The following is an 18,534-nucleotide window of genomic DNA, read 5'->3' on the forward strand; positions in this document are numbered from 1 at the left end:
GATGTGGAGATTAGGAGAGTTGGCAAGAGGGGAAGAAAGAGAGGGAAGGAGGGCATGGGTAAGGTATGGGAGAATTTGGATGAGAGGTAAATGGTGGAGATGGGACGAGGTGAAAGAGGAACTAAAGGAGGAAGGAGCAGGGGATGAGAGGAGGGAAGAGAGGAGAGAGGAGGGAATAGAAGAAAAGGGGATGGAAGCAATACAGGGGACGGGAAAAGAGGGGAGGGAAAGAGTGGGGAAGGAAGGGTGAAAAAGAGAAAGAGAGAGAGGAGGGAAGTGGGAGGTAAAGGGCAAGGGAAGAGGAGGGGAAGAAGGAAAGGAGGAAGGAGAAGGGGAGGAAGGATGGAAGGTGGCATTCTGGAATGTGGCGGGATTAAGAAATAAGGACGCGGACTTCTGGGAAGCGGTGGGAGAATGGGACGTAATGTTTTTTCTGGAGACATGGGTAGATGAAAAAGGGTGGGAAAGGATAAAAGGGAGGATGCCGGGAGGATATAAATGAGAGGTGCAATATGCGAGGAGAAAGAGTAAAAAAGGAAGGGCTATGGGGAAATTATAGTGGGGGTGAGAAAAGGGGTAGGAATAGAAGGAAAGTGTAAGGCGGATAAAGAGGGAATGGTGGAGGTGGGGATAGGAAAAGGAGGGGAGAGATGGAGGTTGGTGGGAGTGTACATAAATGGGGAGATGGAGAAGAAGCTAGGAGAGATGAATGAATGAATGGAGGAGGAGGGAGACAGAGTAAGAACGATAATAGGGGGGGACTTTAATGCAAGAACGGGAAATTTAGGAGGAAGAGTGGAGATAGGAGAGGAGGAGGGAGAGGAAGGGAAGGGGAGAAAATCAAGAGATACAAAAGTAAATGGGGAAGGGAGAAGGTTGGTGAAGAAGCTGGAGGAAAAGGGGTGGGCGATAATGAATGGAGGAATAGCAGGGGATGAGGAAGGGGGGTGGGCATATATGGGGCCGAATGGGAAATCGGTAATAGATTACATAATAGGTAATGAGGAGGTAAGAGAGGAAATCAGGAAGTTAGAGATAGGTGAAAGGATGGACTCGGATCACATGCCGTTAATAGTGTGGTTAGAAGGGAAAGGAGGAGGAGGAGAAAGAAAAGGAAAAAAGAGGAGGAGATGGAACTGGACGGAAGAGGGGAAGGAGGAATTTAGGGAGAAGATAGGGGAAATTTGGGGGAAGCAGAGGGATGAACAAGAAGAGGAGGGTGTAGAGGGAGAGTGGGAGGAGAAGAAAAAGAAGATACAGGAAGTGTTAGATAAGGGGAATGAGAGAGAAGGAAAGGAGAAGAAAGGAAAAAAGAGAGGGTGGTTTGATAGGGAGTGTAGAAGAGAGAAGGGGGAGGTGGTAAAGGAGTTAAAAAGGTGGAGGAGGATAGGGGGGAAAGGAGAAGAATACAGAAAAAGAAAAAAGAAGTATGAGAGATTATGTAGAAAGAAGAAGGAGGAGGAGAATGAGGAGTGGACGAAGAAAGCAATGGAAGCGAGGACGGAAGGGCAGGTTTGGGAGGTGGTTAGGAGGGAAAGGGGAAAAGGAAAAGGAGGAATGGGAGAGGGGATTGAGATGGAAGAATGGAACAGATATTTTAGAGATCTATTAGGAGGGGTAGAGTCGAGAGTGATAATGGGAGGAAGAAGGACGGAGAAGGAGAGAGGGGAAGATCAGATAGAAAAGGAAGAAATTAGGAGGGCGATAGGTAGGATAAAGGAAAGAAAGGCGGTGGGGGTGGACGGGATTCCGGGAGAAGTGTGGAAATTTGGAGGAGAGGGAATAGAGAAGTGAGTATGGGAGTTGTGCAATAAGATATGGAAGGGGGAGGGGTAGATAAGGGAGTGGAGTGAGGGGCTGGTGGTGCCAATCTTGAAGAGGGGTGAGGGAAAGGAGGTTTCGGAGTACAGGGGGGTAACTCTGACACCGTCTTTATACAAAGTATATGCGACGGTGTTGGCAGAGAGATTGAGGGGAGAGATAGAGGAAAAAGGGATGTTGCCACCGAATCAAACGGGGTTCAGGAAAGGGATAAGAACAGTGGACAATATTTATGTATTAAATTATTTAATAAACAGACAAATAAGTAGGAAAGGAAAGCAAATGGTACTACTGTTTGTGGACCTGAGAGCAGCGTTTGATTCGGTGGACAGAGTGAAGTTGATGGCGGCGTTAAGAGGGAGGGGGGTGAAGGAAGAGACGGTGAGGAGGTGCGAGGAAGTGCTAGGAGAGATAGGGTTCAGGGTTAGAATAGGGGAGGAGGTGGGGGAGAAGTTTTGGACGGGAAGGGGGGTGAGACAGGGATGCCCACTGAGCCCGCTTCTGTTTAACAGGTTGATGGCGGACTTGGAGGAGGAAATGGAGAAAGGGAGATGGGGGGGTGTGAGATTAGGAGAGGGCAAGGTCTATACATTAGCGTACGCGGATGACGTGGTGCTGTTGGCAGAAGATGAGGGGGGGATGAGGTGTATGATGGAGAGGTTAGGGAGATATCTGGAGAGGAAGGGACTGGAACTGAATGAGAAGAAGTCGAAGGTGATGAGATGCAGAAGGGGGGGAGGGAGGTTAAAAAAGGCTAGTTGGTTTTGGAAGGGAAAAAAATTAGAGGAGGTAAAGGAGTACAAATATTTAGGATATGTGATTCAAAGGAATGGGGGGCAAGAGGGACAGGTAAGGGACAGAATAAAGAGAGGGGCAGCAATTATGGGACAGGTATGGGGAATAGGTAAGAGGAGATTTGGGAATAACTGGGGGAGGAGGTTGTGGCTCTTCGATGCGTTAATATGGACGGTTTTAGGATACGGGGTGGAGATATGAGGATGGGAAGAGAGAGAAGGATTGGAAAGGATACAAGAAAGGTATCTGAGATGGATGTTAGGAGTGGACTGGGGAACGCCTGGATATATGGTAAGGGAGGAATTGCAAAGGGAAAAGATAAGGACAAGGATGGGTAGAAGAGCATGGGGATATGAGAGAAGGTTAGAGGAGGGTAAGGGAGGATGGTTGGCGAGAATATGTTTGGGGGAGATTAAAGAAAGGGCAAAAAAAGGAGGGGAATTGTCAGGGTGGGAGAGAGAAAGAAGAGAATTTTTTGAGGGTAAGGGGATGGGATTAAGGGAGATAGAGGAAAGAAGGGAAAAGGGGGAGTTCAGATGGGAAGGAAAGGAACAGAGGGAGGAGAGGGTAGGAAAAATGATAAAATCGGAATATAATAAGTGGTACAAACAGATTAAAGGGGAGGGGATTCCGGGCTATTTGAAGAAAGGGTGGGCGGAAGGTAGATGGAGGAGGATGGCAAGGTACAGACTGGGGAATGAAATGAAGGGAAATAGGTATTGGGAAAAGGAGGAGGATAGGAAGTGCAGGATATGTGGGAGAGGGTTAGAGACGTGGGAGCATGTGTGGGAGGAATGTATGGATTGGGGAAGGGAAGAGAGCTGGCAGGAAATGGTAAAGGAGATATTAGGAGAGGAGGGGGAAGAGGAAATATGGTTAAAAAGGTTAGAGGAAGCAAGAGGGAAAGGGGGGGAGAAGGAGAAGGAGGAAAAAGGAGGACAGGGGGATGAGAGAGGGTAGGAGATAAGGGGAGAGAGAGAGGGGGGGGAGTGTGTGAGTGAGTGTGAGAGAGAGAGAGAGGGAGGGAGAGGAAAGGAGTGGAAGAATAACGGTAACCGGAAGCGGAGGTCCAACATAGGCTAAGTAGAATGTAAGATTGCGTAGGTTAAGATAATTTAGAATAAGAAAGGTTAGGGAAAGGCGGACGTGTGTGTGTGTGTAGGTAGGGCAGAAATGCGAGAAAAGATGAGAAAGGCGGCGAAGAGGAGAGGCGTGGCGAAAAATGTAATTAGATTAAGTTTTAGGTATAAGTTTAGGCTAAGGAAAAAGAGTAGAGTAGGAAGGAATAAAGGTTTGGGAACGCTCCTTTAAAAAAAAAAGCGCCTTGTAATCCCCAATTGGGGCAGCAATAAATATATCTAATCTAATAAGAAAACTGATAATACTCTTTTAAACATAAATTGGAGTACTGAGAACATGCAGAATAATTCGGGAGATCCGTAGCTTATTACTGAAACATTAATGGTACTTGATAATGAAAAGAGACACCTTTTTGGTAAATTGTTAGAAAATTTTCACGTACTTTTTTCGGATAAACCAGGTTGTGCTAGGGTATATGAACATCAAATCAAGTTAACGACTGAGCGTCCTAGAGTTTGCCATAATTATCCGATTCCATTTCTTTTACGGGATCCGACGAGAAAAGCAATAAAAACTATGATAAAGGATGGCGTTATAGAGAGGAGAGTGAATCAATATTGTAATCCATTAAGAATTGTAAAAAAAGAAGATAATAGCGTTAGGGTTTGTTTGGATGCCAGATTTTTTAATAAAGTCATAGAAGACAATCAAGAATCACCACCATTAATAAACGAATTAATACAAAAGTATTATAGGGTACAATGGTTTTCTAAAATTGATTTAACACATGGATATTGGCAGGTGTCATTAGAAAAATCCTCCCGACCATTAACTGCATTCGAGTCAAAGACATATTAATTTTGTAGAATTCCGTTCGGGTTAAAGATAGCGGGCAGTGACTTTATGCGTGCTCTTAGTTACGCGTTAAAGAGTGATTTTGATGAGAATATTTCTTGTTATATTGATCATATACTAATTGGGACAAAAACATTTGAGGATTATCTTGTAGTTTTGAATAGATTGTTTCAAAGACTCGTGGATTATAATTTTATGATAAGGTTGTCGAAATGTGTTTTTTTTTTTCAAAAGAAAGTATTATTTCTCGGTTTCGAGGTATTTATAGAAAGTATTTCGCCAGAAAAAAAACTCGAGAATATTATAAATTTTAAGGAATCAAAAAATAAAAAACAACTTCAACAATTTTTAGGGGTTTGTAACTACTATAGACAATTCAATATGAGACACAGTAATTCGGAAAACTCGCTTCGCGAATTATTGAAAAAAGACATAATATGGAAATGGTCTCCAGTCCATTCGATAGCATTTCAAAGATTAAGAGAAGATCTTAATAAAGGAATAACATTGAAGCATATTATCCCGGGTGTGACTTTTAGATTACAAACAGATGCGAGCGACCGGATCGCAGGAATTTTATATCAAATAAGTGAAGAAGGTAATCATAATGTGATAGGTTTAGTTAGCCGATGCTTGTCTCCGGCAGAAATCAAATACACTACGACAGAGAAAGAGCTTTTGGCGATTGTATATTTAGTAGAAAAATTTCGAGTCTACCTGATAGGAATCCACTTTGAAATAGTAACGGATCATCAATGTTTGACATTTGCGCAATCTGCAAGTTTTCAAAGCGGACGAATTACGCGATGGATATTATTATTACCGCAATATTTTTTTTTGGTAGTTTATTGCCGCGGGGTGGACAATATAGTGGCTGATTTTTTCAGTAGAAATCCAAGGGGAGAGTTTACGGAAGAAAGGACAGAACAAATTGTAATCTCGTTGTTGATCAATGTCTCTTGCCCGCACACGATAGAAAAGAGACTTCATTCACAGCGATCTCAATGATTCATTACGACGCGGATTTTGTTCGAAGTTTTAAAATATTGGGCGAATGGCAACGTGATGATTCGAGATTAAAAGGCAGTTTTGATGCATACAATGAGAAGGGAGAGGATAGTAGGTTCGTAGTATATAAGGATGATCTATTTCAACGAGAAGGAAAAAATAGAAATTGGAGAATCGTGATACCCGCAAAAATACAACCATTAATAATAGATGATATACACAATAAATTAGGTCATCCGGGTGTATACAAAATTAGCACGTATTTAAAACAATTTTACTATTAGAGAGACATGTTGGCACAAGTAAAAAAAATACGTTTTATGTTGTGATCTATGTCAAAAAGTAAAGTATTTAACAATTTCAATGGAAGGAGAATATAACTTGAATGAATCAAGTAAACCGAATGATCTTATTACAGTTGATTTTTATGGCCCCCTTCCGACGACAAGAGGAGGAATGCAATATATATTCGTCATGTTAGATGCCTTTACAAAATATGTAAGTTTGTATCCAATGAAAAAGGCGACGGTTTGCATGTGCATAAAAAAATAATGGACGTTTTTATTCCGAAATTTGGAAAACCGAAGCGTATATTATTTGATCATGGTAGTCAATTTACGTCAGCATTATGGAAAAAACAACTGGAAACCGAGGGTATAAAAGTTATAAATGTATTCGCTTTGTGCATGAATGTGGAGGGGATTCGCGAAACGATTCAAGCGTTCATAGTGGCTATTTTGGAAAGTTAGCCTGAATAAGCTGTCAAAACACACTAATCTTTTAATAAATTAGAAAAATGGAAAATAAACAATGAAAAAAAAAGCAAAATTATATTGTTGTGTATTAAATTGCAAAAATAATTCTTGTGATACTCCAGATAAATCATTTTATTGTTTTCCAACATCTAATGTACATTATCCACATAAAGTACAAAGACGTGAAATATGGTTAAGAGCTATAAAAAAATTAAGGTAAATATAATTAATTAGTGACTAAAAATACAAAAATATGCACAAATAAAGCTTATTTATTTATTTTAATAATTTCATTTCCTAGACCCAATGGATCAGATTGGAAGCCACATAATAGGTCGCGCATATGCAGTGACCATTTTATTGGAAATAAAAAGTCAGAAGACCCTCGTAGTCCCAGCTACAATCCCACTATTTTCCCAAGTATTTATAAAAAAAAATATACTTCAGACAATGTTGCTCTTGGGCGATATACGTTTTTTAAAAAGATCATCTAAAGAGTTTGATAAAGAAGATTTGATTAAAAAGAAGAAAAATATTGAATTTAAAAAGGAAGAAGATTGTAATCTTTTAATTCAGCAAGATTCTTTAGAAGAAAATGAAAATAATATTCTTGGATCTCGGACACTTGATCAAGAATGTCAAGTACAAATTATGTGTGAAAAATTAGACTCTGAAAGATCAAGCATGCATGTATTTATATGCAATCGATATATTTATAATGATAGTACAAAGTGTTCTGTAGAAACACAAACATGTTGCCCAGAAGAGCCAAAAATAATATACAATAGAAAAAAAATGGCTGAAAAAAGTTGTGGAAATCAAGTTTCATATGTAGATAAATGTGTTGGAACATCTGGTTTATTAAAATGTGAAAATGGTTTTCATGGTCTAAAAAGTATAAAAACTGATAGAGAAATGCTTGATTTGGCTGGAGTGACGTTAGCAAATTTTTCATTATTGTTAAAAATTATTATTGCAAATGAACAATATAATTATAAAAAAATTAATGAAGAAAATAGATTGCTTATATTTTTGTTTAAAATGAAATGTGGATTAAGTTTTTCAGCCTTAAGTGTGCTATTTAATATAAATAGAACAACAGTAACAAGAATATTTTATTCTGTGCTTCAGCATTTGAGCAGTGCTTGTCAAAATTTTATTACATGGCCTAGTCGACACATCGTAGATGAAACTATGCCCAAATGTTTCAAAGAAAATTATTTTAAATGTAGAGTTATTATTGACTGCACAGAGTTTTTGGTTGAGACACCTTCTTCTATTGAACATCGAGTGTTCTTTTACTCTCAATATAAAAAAGGATACAGATTAAAAATTTTAGTTGGTTGTACTCCATCAGGATTTATTTCTTTTAGATCAAAATGTTTTGGTGGACGTGCAACAGATTCACAAATAACAATAGAATCCGGAATATTAAATTTACTTGAAGAAAATGATCAGATTCTTGCTGACAAAGGATTTCCTCAAGTTAAAAACAAATTGGATGACGAAGGAAAAAATGTTTTACTAGTTATGCCTCCTTTTTTGAAGAATGGAACTTTCTCAGAAGAGGAAGTAGAAGAAACTTATAGAGTAGCTAGTATACGTATTCACATAGAGCGTATAATGCAACGTCTTCGAACCTATCATATTTTAAATAAATTCACCCTAAATATGCTACCATATTGTGACGACATCATTACCATGTGTTGTGTGTTGGTGAATCTGCAACCGCCAATCATAGCAGATCAGGATAACAATTAAATCTCATTAATAAATAATAATAGTAAATTCTTATTAAATTTCATTATTTATATTTTGTTTTATGTGTTAGATTATAATTTATGCATTATATAAATATTAAAATATGAACAAAATTATAACTTAATAATAATTTTTCTCTTACAATTTTAAAAAATTTAATATATAAAATTATTTAGTATTAATATTTTTACTTTAGATTAAAAAATGTAACAATATCAACGCTATTTAAAATTTATAACTTTTAAAAAACAATATTGCTTTAAATAATTTAAACAACAAAAACTTATTATAAATTATTAGTTATGTAAGAATTATATAATGCATTTAAATAATATTGAAAATAAAAATTTTGTATTTTAGGAACCACTTGTTGCAAGAATATTTCATCTCTTAAAACTGTTGCTAAACAGCTATCCTTTCTAGACCATACATATAAATGACACATATGCAGTCCTGTTACATACATTTGAATCTGACATTGAGTATAATACGAATGAGAAGCTTTCAGTTTTATCTCATTATTTTCATTAAAGTATAAATAAGATACATTAAATGTATTTTTTGTTGCATCAAAAATTGGTTTATAACTACAAGATGAAGGACATTTTATTTCTAAAATTTTTAAATCATTCGTATCAATTACAATGCCATCAACACTCGCACAAAGCCATGGTTGAAGTGGATTTACAAATAAACCTAATATTTGAACATTTTTATTGTATTTATTAATATAATCACATATAGCTTTTTTTTCATTTTTCTTTCCATATTCTAAAGACGCTATTTTGAAATTTTTAGGTTTCAAAAGCTCAATTGCTAGTTCATTTTTATCTTTTTTTTTATTACATTTTATACTATGTGCTTTAGTCGCACTTATTCTTGCACATCTTGCATCAAACCATTCTTTGCATTCACTTTGATCTTTGGTTCTTATGCACAAATGTAATAATTGATCATTTGTAAGTCTCACATTTATATTATAAAAGTCGTCTAACTTAACATCCATCACAATGTTTGTTGTACCATAAATTATATTATGTTTAGTTAAATATATTAATTTTAAAATTGTTTCTTTCATTTGATTAACATTAAAACTTTTTATAACATTGTCTAAAATAACTATTATAATTTGTTTTACAATACTTTCAGTTTCTGTTATATTACTTGCCTGTAAAATTCTTAATAACGCACAATCGCTTTTCACATCTGATATCTGAAGATTAAAAGGAATTATTACTTTATTCTTGTAATATAGCTTTTTCTTGAATTCTCTGGAAACTATTAGTGGCTTGGAGTACATTTCTTTACCAAGTTGATAATCTGAAGGCTTTCCCCATTCTTGATGTATAGATGTTTTTGTTGCACTCCTATCAGAGTTTACATACCATATTAAAGCATAAATATGTTTGCATTTCTTTCCTGTATTTGACACACAATTACAAGAAACAAGAAGCACATGACGATTGTTATCCAACTAAAAAACATTTAATCAGTTATAAAAAATATAAATTAAATTATTAAATATCAATCATGTCAATATTTACCTCTAAACTAACTTTGTAGGGGTGTAAAGTGACACAAGTTTGACGTATGACACTACCTGTTATCAAAATACCAGTGTCATTTGTATTTTTCTTCTACTCTTTGAACATGAGATATAGCTAATTTTTTCCCTTTTACGATAGTTTGAGGATGAAAATCAATTGAATGAGTAATTCCTTTAAATCCTGTTCTCAAAATTATATTCATTTTGAACAATTTATCAGTCTAAGAAGAAAAATAAAAAAATTGTTATTGGTTAAGATAATATTTTTCTCAGTTTACAGAGGTTAATATTTAATATATTTTATGAAATAAAAATCATATAGTATTAATAATTAGATTATTATAGTAGTTAAAAGAATTAAAGTAATTAGTAAAATTATATAGTACTTACAATATTTGGATTGTATATGTAATTATTATAGTATATTGAAAACTTTTATTTTAATTCTCCTTATATATTTCATAAATTGTTTCAGTCTAAGTATTATATTTTACCGTTAATCGGCGCCACATGTAATCATGCACAAAGCGAATAGTTCTATAAGACATCCTCAGTCGAATCCTACCGAACGGATGATGCGAGAGTTAGGTCGATTATTTAGGACGTCATGTGCGGAAAAGCACACAAAATGGGTTAACTTTGTCCCAAAAATTGAAAAAATATTAAACATAACAGTTCATCAGAGTACGGAAATATTGCCGTATGAACTACAATATGGTCAGTCAAGATGAAATCCAGAAGCTCGTCCAATTCCCAAGAAATAAAAAACCTTCTCACAAATACCTGATAACGCTGGCAAGAGATAATTTAAAGAAACATTTTCAATATCGCAAGAAACAAGAAAAAGGAGGGCCAAAGATCGAATTATTGGTGAGAGATCAAGTCCTAGTAAGAGTAAAACATCTATCAAATGCCCTAGATAAAGTCGTAGGAAAATTTTTTACTTTATTTGAGGGTCTACACAAAATAATTCGATCGGTGGGAAAAAACGCATTTGCAGTAGCAGATCCGAAAACAGAACAAAAAGAAAAGGGAATATATAATTGTTGCAATCTCCGAAAGTATTATAGCAAAAAAGAAAAATTGTCAATTGCAAATAGATAATTCTCTGTTCAAATTCTCTCTATACGTATAGTAGTTTTTATTTAGTAGATATAATTTCGAATAACTAATCAATGAACGAAAGGTAAATACCTGAATGTTAAGAATAATACGAATATCTATTATCCTGTAAATAAAATCGTGCATAATAATTAAATAGGAAACGTCATAAGAATACCCGGATATTATTAAAGGCGTAGATAATATCAATTTATAAGTAAATGAAAGCGTATATACAGAAAGCGAATACGTTAATACTACAAAAAATTATAAAAATATATTATTAACCTTATAAAACGTGATAAACAAAGAAAACTGTGATGGAACATGCGGATACAGAATGTAAATAATCTCTCGACGAACCATTCATCCAAATAGTATCAAGGTATTCGTTTAGTAGTTAGTATCATTTATGAAAATATCCATTAATATACACGATACACACGATATATACGAAAAAGTAAGGGAAAAAAGCAGTAAAATGTAAGTCGACTCGAAGTACTGGATAGAGACGAGCACAAAATAATTAGCGACGGTTGACCGATTAGAAAACCTTTCGGTAAAATAGATATGCATTGTATCGAACATAATTTTTATGTCACCCACGGTAGGAGTGTGTAACGTAAAAGGGGGGGGGATGTAAGAGACTATAGGTTTGTTCGTTTTACTTACACTTTTACACTCACTAGTGTCACAGATTAATAGACAGATCGCCAAAGGTCTGGATGAAGGAGAGACCAGCATTTCTCACTGATTTCAGCGCCATATCGTAGTAGTGGTCAATGCAGTAACTATTAATACGTTCCCAAGATAAGAGCGTCTAATGCTCATGAACTCGTCCGGCGGCATGTACGAGATTTATCTTTTCGTAGCGTTCGCGTATTTCGGAAAGGACAGAATTTTATGATGTTATAAATAAATAAATAAATAAATAAATAAAATACTAACCTGACCTATTATAATTATTTTTTAATAAATGTTTCATTATTATTATCATCTAAGTCTAAGTCGTTTAATTAATTTTTAGTTTTTTAATAATTAATTTAATTTATTCTAATCATTTTAATATGTGAAAAATACTAATACGTATACGTTTTATAATGAATTAATATATTTCGAGAGTCGAATTATATATTTTTAATAATATAAAAGTGTTCAAAAATTATATTTGACTTTTAATTTTAATTATTTTAGCAAAGAGTTCCGAAATCTCTTACACACATAATAAGGATTTTGTTCATCCATATAATTCGCAATTAAGTATATATGTTAATTATTAATTTTAATAAAATACAAAATTAAAATTAAAGGTCAAATATAATTTTTGAACATAAATATATTTAATTCGTTATAAAACGTATACCCGTGATAGTATTTTTCTCGTACAAAAATAACTAGAACAAATTAAATTACTCATAAAAAAATTAAAAAATAATTTAATAATTTATATTATATATGATAATAATAAAACATTTTATAAAAAAAACAGATTCAATAAATATAAGTATATATATAACATGTACTTATATTTATTGAATCTGTTTTTTAATAAAATGTTTTATAAGCTTAGAAAACTTGACTTTGACGTAACTAGCAAATTTTATTTAATTATTTCACGACGGTTTGACGTAATAAAATGTTTTATTATTATTATATAAAATATAAGTTTAAATTCTTTAATTAATTTTTAATCTTTTATGATTAATTTAATTTACTCTAATTATTTTTGTACGAGAAAAATACTATCATGGGTATACGTTTTATAATTAATTTAATATATTTGTGTTTAAAAATTATATTTGACCTTTAATTTTAATTTTTATTTTATTAAAATTAATAATTAACATATATACTTAATTGCGAATTATATGGATGAAAAAAATCCCCATTATGTGTGTAAGAGATTTCGGAACTCTTTGCTATAAAATAATTAAAATTAAAAGTCAAATATAATTTTTGAACACTTTTATATTATTAAGAATATATAATTCGGTTCCCGAAATATATTAATTCATTATAAAACGTATACGTGATATTATTTTTCTCATATAAAAATGACTAGAATAAATTAAATTAATTATTAAAAAACTAAAAAGTAATTAAACGACTTAGACTTAGATGATAATAATAATGAAACATTTTATTAAAAAAAGATTCAATAACTAGTAGGTCAGGTTATAATTTTTTATTTATTTATTTATAACATTATGAGCTATTAAGCTCATCATCTCGTTCGCTCTCTGTCTTGCTTTCATTCGGCAAGTCACAAACGATATATGATACTCGTATGTTCCTACTTCAACTCTCGAGAATCTGAAACAAACGAAACTCGTGTCCAATATACAGGGTGTCCGGTAACTAACAGACCAATGATTACAAATGGATTCTTTGGTCAATTTGGGAACGATTTTTCCTCAGCGAAAATGTCGAAAAAGGTCATCATTTTTTACAACTTTCCAATCTTTGTCATTATGTATCTTTATAACTAAGCCTTAAATTAAAATTTTATTATAGTAAACTCTACCTGAAATTAACTGAAGAATGTAATTATGTTAGACTTTTAACTCCAAAACGTTTAGTTTTCAAAAAACCTATTTTTTTCAATCGCTTATAACTCGAAAATTATTGACTTCTCAACATTTTTGCTAAGGAAAAATCGTCTCCAAATTGGCCAGAGAATCCGCCCTTAATCATTGGTCCGTTAGTTGCCGGACACCTTGTATATATTATATAAAAGTGTATAGCACGTCAGAAGCTTGTGAGCTTACAGCGATAAGTAAAAACAATTGCGTATTTATTTCATTGCGTTTATCTGTTTAAACGCGCGCTTTAATTTTTCCAACGTTTTTGCCTGTTTATATTTTAAAGGTCCTCTCTTCTAAAAATCTTGTTTTAAAGATCCTCTCCGCGAGCAAAATTCGAAAACATAAATTATTTAATATTTTTACTTTATTATTTGTAAATCCTCGGTAATTTCAAAATTTTTCTATTTGAAAATTATTAATTTTCTATTGCCAATTAATTTTATCACAGACTTTACTCTTACTCCCATTGCACTTTCGTTTGCGGTTTTCAGTATACGATTTTTTATCGTAGTTACTGAAAATTATTATTGTGAATTATACTTGTGCAGTGATTTGAAGAATTTACAATTTCGTTGAAATTGTTGATTTTTCAAAAAAATTACGAGATTCGCGGAAATTGCGTGCTTTCTTGGCATTTTCCGTTCGCGGCAGGCGGTTTATTTTTGATTGTTGCAAGTGTTTTTGTTTTTTTTTTTATTAAAATAGATAATAATAATGTGAAATAAATCACGATATTTGACAGATGTGCATATATATAGAAATTGTAATAATAATAATATTATATCATAAAATTGTAAATTGTTTCAATTTTTTATAGACTGCGATAAAAGATTTTACATTTGGATAAGAAACTGCGGTAAGTAAAAATATAAAATTCTTGAAAACGTAAAAATATTTGATAACGTAAAAAGGTGAACTTTGAAAAATAAGGAACTTAAAAATTACACTAATAAATGGGCTATATATATGTGAGCCGTGCGCGGATGTAAGGTGTGTTATATCGAAATTTAATTAATAGAATTGAGAATTAATCCCAATTTTAAGTCTTACAAATGTCCAAGCTAATTTTTTGTACCTCGTGTACATTTTTGAAAGTTATATCGAAAAATTAAATTTCAATATGCGTCTTACATCTCACATTTCGCATACAGCTCACATATAGCCTATTTATCTCTTATACTTTATTTCAACCCTTATAGAAATTTATTACTAGTAACGCCAATTTATCACTTATTTCGAGTAATTAATCACTTTTATTTCGAATACTTAAATTACTGTATATTATAGTATTTTAAATACTCAAAATAAGTGATTAATTGGCGTAGTGATAAATTTCTACAAGAGAATAAGGAGCCTTTAAATTCTTAATGTAAAAAATTTCAAGTAATTTTCTTTAATAAAATTTAATTAAAAAATTTAATTAAAAAATTTTTGAACACTGTGTTATATCACATTTAAAATCGTGATTATTTCAATAAAAAAACATTTTATGTGTAAAAAATATATTTTTTATATTTAATAAATTTTATATATATATATGCATATATGTAAAATATTCTCTCTCTCTCTCTCTCTCTCTCTCTCTCTCTCTCTCTCTCTCTCTCTCACACACACACACACACACACACACAACGGGGGCCAAATCTCTCAAATTGGTCTCATGATCAATTAGCCTGGATTCGCACCAGGGGCAAAGTCTGTTGGTAATGTCAAACGAATTTAGCCTGGACTTGCACCAGGGGCAAAGTCTTTTGGTCGAGTCTACGAAATTTAGCACGGACTCGAACCAGGGGCAAAGTCTTTTGGTTCAAGTCTACGAAATTTAGCACGGACTCGAACCAGGGGCAAAGTGTGTCGGTAAGGGGCAAAGTCTATCGCACGAAGATGGCGGTCTCTTCTTTAGGCAGGCCTTTGGCGATCTGTCTATTAATCTGTGTTTAGGGTAGTGTACACTAAGTACAGAATAAATTTTCAAGTGTAGTGATGATAGCACAAACGCGAAAGTGTGAAATAAAAATGGTGGTTTGCATACACAGCGAAACATAGCCTACAAAAAACAAAGTTATAACCTACGAAAAACAAAGTTAAATAACACGTTCTCTCTACAATGGCAATGGAAGGAATTCGTGAAATTTGTTACATACTAATGGATTTGTTGTATATGGATCGCGAATCGAATAGCGCGCGTCTTCATGAGTATTCGAGGACGCGGCTTATCGATAGTAGATTCAAAATTCCGCCGAGAGAGGAATCGCGATAGAGCCGGGCTCGAGGATCGGTGCGTGGGAGAGCAGATGGCAGAGAGTACCCGAGAACCGAGTGAAGCATATCTCGATTTCCCGGAGGAATAAACTTTTCACGACTCGTAATGAATTGTATCCACATACTAAGACTTTCTATTAAATAAACATATCGTTCTATATTTACAAAAGACATAACAGGATTCTTCCGACGACGATGACGAAAATGAAAACATTCCTGATCCACATTTCATGATCGAGGATGATGGTGAGAGTAAAATTATTAAGCTGCAATAGGATGCCTATTATGGTTCTTTAGGTGAGTTTGCTCACGAGGTGAAAATTATAAAAATGTAAGATTTACTAGATTTCGACAATGAAAGCGTAGACAACCTAGTGAATCTCTCACTTTTGTGATTTTCACCTCGTGAGCAAACTCACCTAAAAAACCGTAATAGGTACCCAGTTCACATAACAAGAGTTTTGCTTATTTACATCATTATGTAATATTAGCTCTTTCAATATAAGTTTACATTAACTACACATGAATAAAAAAATTTTTAATTATGTAAAAAAATCCTTTTTGTGTATATGTTTAAAGTGAGTGAAACTCTTCCTTATATTTTACATTGTTACAATATAACACTTGGGACAAGATACACAATTATTATAGATGCGTACAATGTTTATTACAGATTTCGACATAATTAAAAATTTGATGCAAGTAGTCATACAAGGAATTGTAAGAAGACAACGCATAAAGGTAATGAATTATGTAGAAAATCAGGCAAGAAATTACAACGAAAATGATTTCATCATGCACTTTCGATTGTCACGAGAAGTTGCATACACATTGATTAATCACTTTGAAAGATCTCCAGTATTCATATCTTTAAGAGGTATTTAAAAAAATATTATGTGTAGTCTACAATTGCAGCAGGCAGTACAGAGTACAAAGTAAGCAGTGAGCAATACGAAATGGGATTCACCCATTTCAGCGGAAGTAACAAAATGGATAAATCTCAATTCATACTGCTTATTCTGTACTCTGTACTGCCTGCTGCCATTGTAGACAACGCATTATTTATAAGATATTTTTTAACTGTAGTAACACGTTTTCTTCTATTTCATGTTATTATTAAGGTCCTGCTGTTTTTGAGCCTACGTCACCAGAGAAACACATTTTGTGTTATTTGTGGTTTGTAGGGCACCAAACTGCATCCTACAGAGATGTGGCAGATAGATTTGGTGTTACTTTGAGCACTTTGTACAAAATAATATCCAGAGTAACGACATTCTTAATATCAATTGCACCTAATATTATAAAATTTCCTTCACTGGAAGAAAGAAATCTCACAAAGGAACATTATTTACAAAAAAACGGATTTCCTGGAATCATAGGTAAAACTAGAAAGTCTCTCTCTCCTAGAGGTTCTTTAGATAAAACCAATTATGTAATTGGAAATATATCTTTTGTAATTCTTTAAGTGTTACTTTCAATAATGTTATTCAATTTATCATTCATCTAGGTTCTATTGATGGTTTGCATATTAGAATTGATAAACCTTTATATGACAAAGATTCATATGTAAATAGAAAGCAATACTTCTCAATTCAAATACAAGGTGTGGCAGATCACCGAAAAAAGTTCATTGACGTTTTTATAGGATACCCAGGTTCGGTGCATGACGCCAGTGTTACGAGAATCCTCTTTATTTAACAGCTTAGATGATATATGCGGAGGTAAGTAATTTTTTAAAGTCAAGGACAAAGAATTAGAAAAATATAAGACCCAAACAATGACTACCAGCCAATATGTACATACTTTATTTGTTTATAGAAAATGGTTTTTTACTTGGAGACAGCGCTTATCCCTGCATGAAACGTTTGATGGTACCTTACAAAGACAACGGTCATCTTACACGAGCACAAAGAAACTTCAATCAGAAGTTAAGTTCTTGTCGTGTCATCATCGAAAATGCATTTGGTTGCTTAAAACAACGATTCCGTCAACTGTACCATTTAAAATTGAGAAATATGATTCGAATTGTTCAAGTCATCCACGCATGCTGTGTGCTGCATAATATAGCAAACGAAAACGATTTGAGACTATTCGAAGATCCAATTGCAGATGATTATCCTGATGACGAAGCAAGACATTTTCCAATTAACGACAACATTGAAATAGAAGATAATTGTGAAAAACGATATCTTAGAAATGAAATATGCCGTCAACTAGCTATGCGATAAATATATACAAAAGACAACAATATACAATAAGAAAATGTGTATTAATCTTGTATATTCATGTATTTTATAATCATGTACTTTAATATAAAAATAAGATTTATTACAATAAAATATTATACTTTTAACATTTTTATCACATTTTTGTAACTAAAAATAAAAAGAAAATCATATATTTTAATGTGAATATAAAATTCATCACAACCACAATACTTATTACTAGACATGAGACTTAGAGTAAATTTTTGTCAAATTGCTTGTTACATTCTTTTAACTTCTGCTAAATAAAAAAAATCTTTTGCTAAATAAAAAAAATCTTTTGCTAAATAAAAAAAATCGTTTGCTAAATAAAAAAATCTTGCTAAATACAAAATATTTTGAATGTAACATTATTTTGAATGTAACATTATTTTATGTAACTTTATAACTTTTAATGTTTATGAACTTCATTGCGTTTGCAAGTTAAAATCACAGTCGTAATAAAATTAAAAAATCATATAACTACATGTTGCCCGTCCTCTTCCTGTTTTTTTATTGTTTGACACCATATTCTTATATGCTCGTTCCATCGTCTTAAATTTGTTTTCAACTTGTAGCGGAAATACATTATATCCAGACTTTGTCATTGTATTAGCGATATGAATCCACATTGCTTTTAATGTTTTCAACTTCCTGGACGAAACAAGTTTTCTATTTTCTTGATATAAAGATAAAAAATATCTGGTAGATTCATCATTCCA

The 18,534-nt window shown here is 33.1% G+C and overlaps 1 long non-coding RNA gene across 3 annotated transcripts; it reads right to left on the reverse strand.

Annotated features, from left to right (window-relative positions):
• Positions 1 to 8,690: 8,690 nt before the first annotated feature.
• Positions 8,691 to 11,656, reverse strand: LOC114936022 (uncharacterized). 3 transcript variants are annotated; one of them, XR_014924451.1, is made up of 4 exons: positions 10,012 to 11,656; positions 9,620 to 9,842; positions 9,384 to 9,549; positions 8,691 to 9,288 (listed from the first exon to the last, which is right to left on the reverse strand). It is a non-coding gene; the product is annotated as an uncharacterized LOC114936022 (long non-coding RNA). The 3 variants fall into 3 exon arrangements; XR_014924450.1 differs by having other exon boundaries at positions 8,691 to 9,549; positions 10,116 to 11,655; XR_003820632.2 differs by having other exon boundaries at positions 8,691 to 9,549; positions 10,012 to 11,655.
• Positions 11,657 to 18,534: the final 6,878 nt, after the last annotated feature.

This window comes from Nylanderia fulva, unplaced genomic scaffold (genome assembly GCF_048542155.1).
Source record: "Nylanderia fulva isolate GAGA-0341 unplaced genomic scaffold, ASM4854215v1 Scaffold179, whole genome shotgun sequence".
In the NCBI taxonomy this organism is placed as follows: Eukaryota; Metazoa; Arthropoda; class Insecta; order Hymenoptera; family Formicidae; genus Nylanderia; species Nylanderia fulva.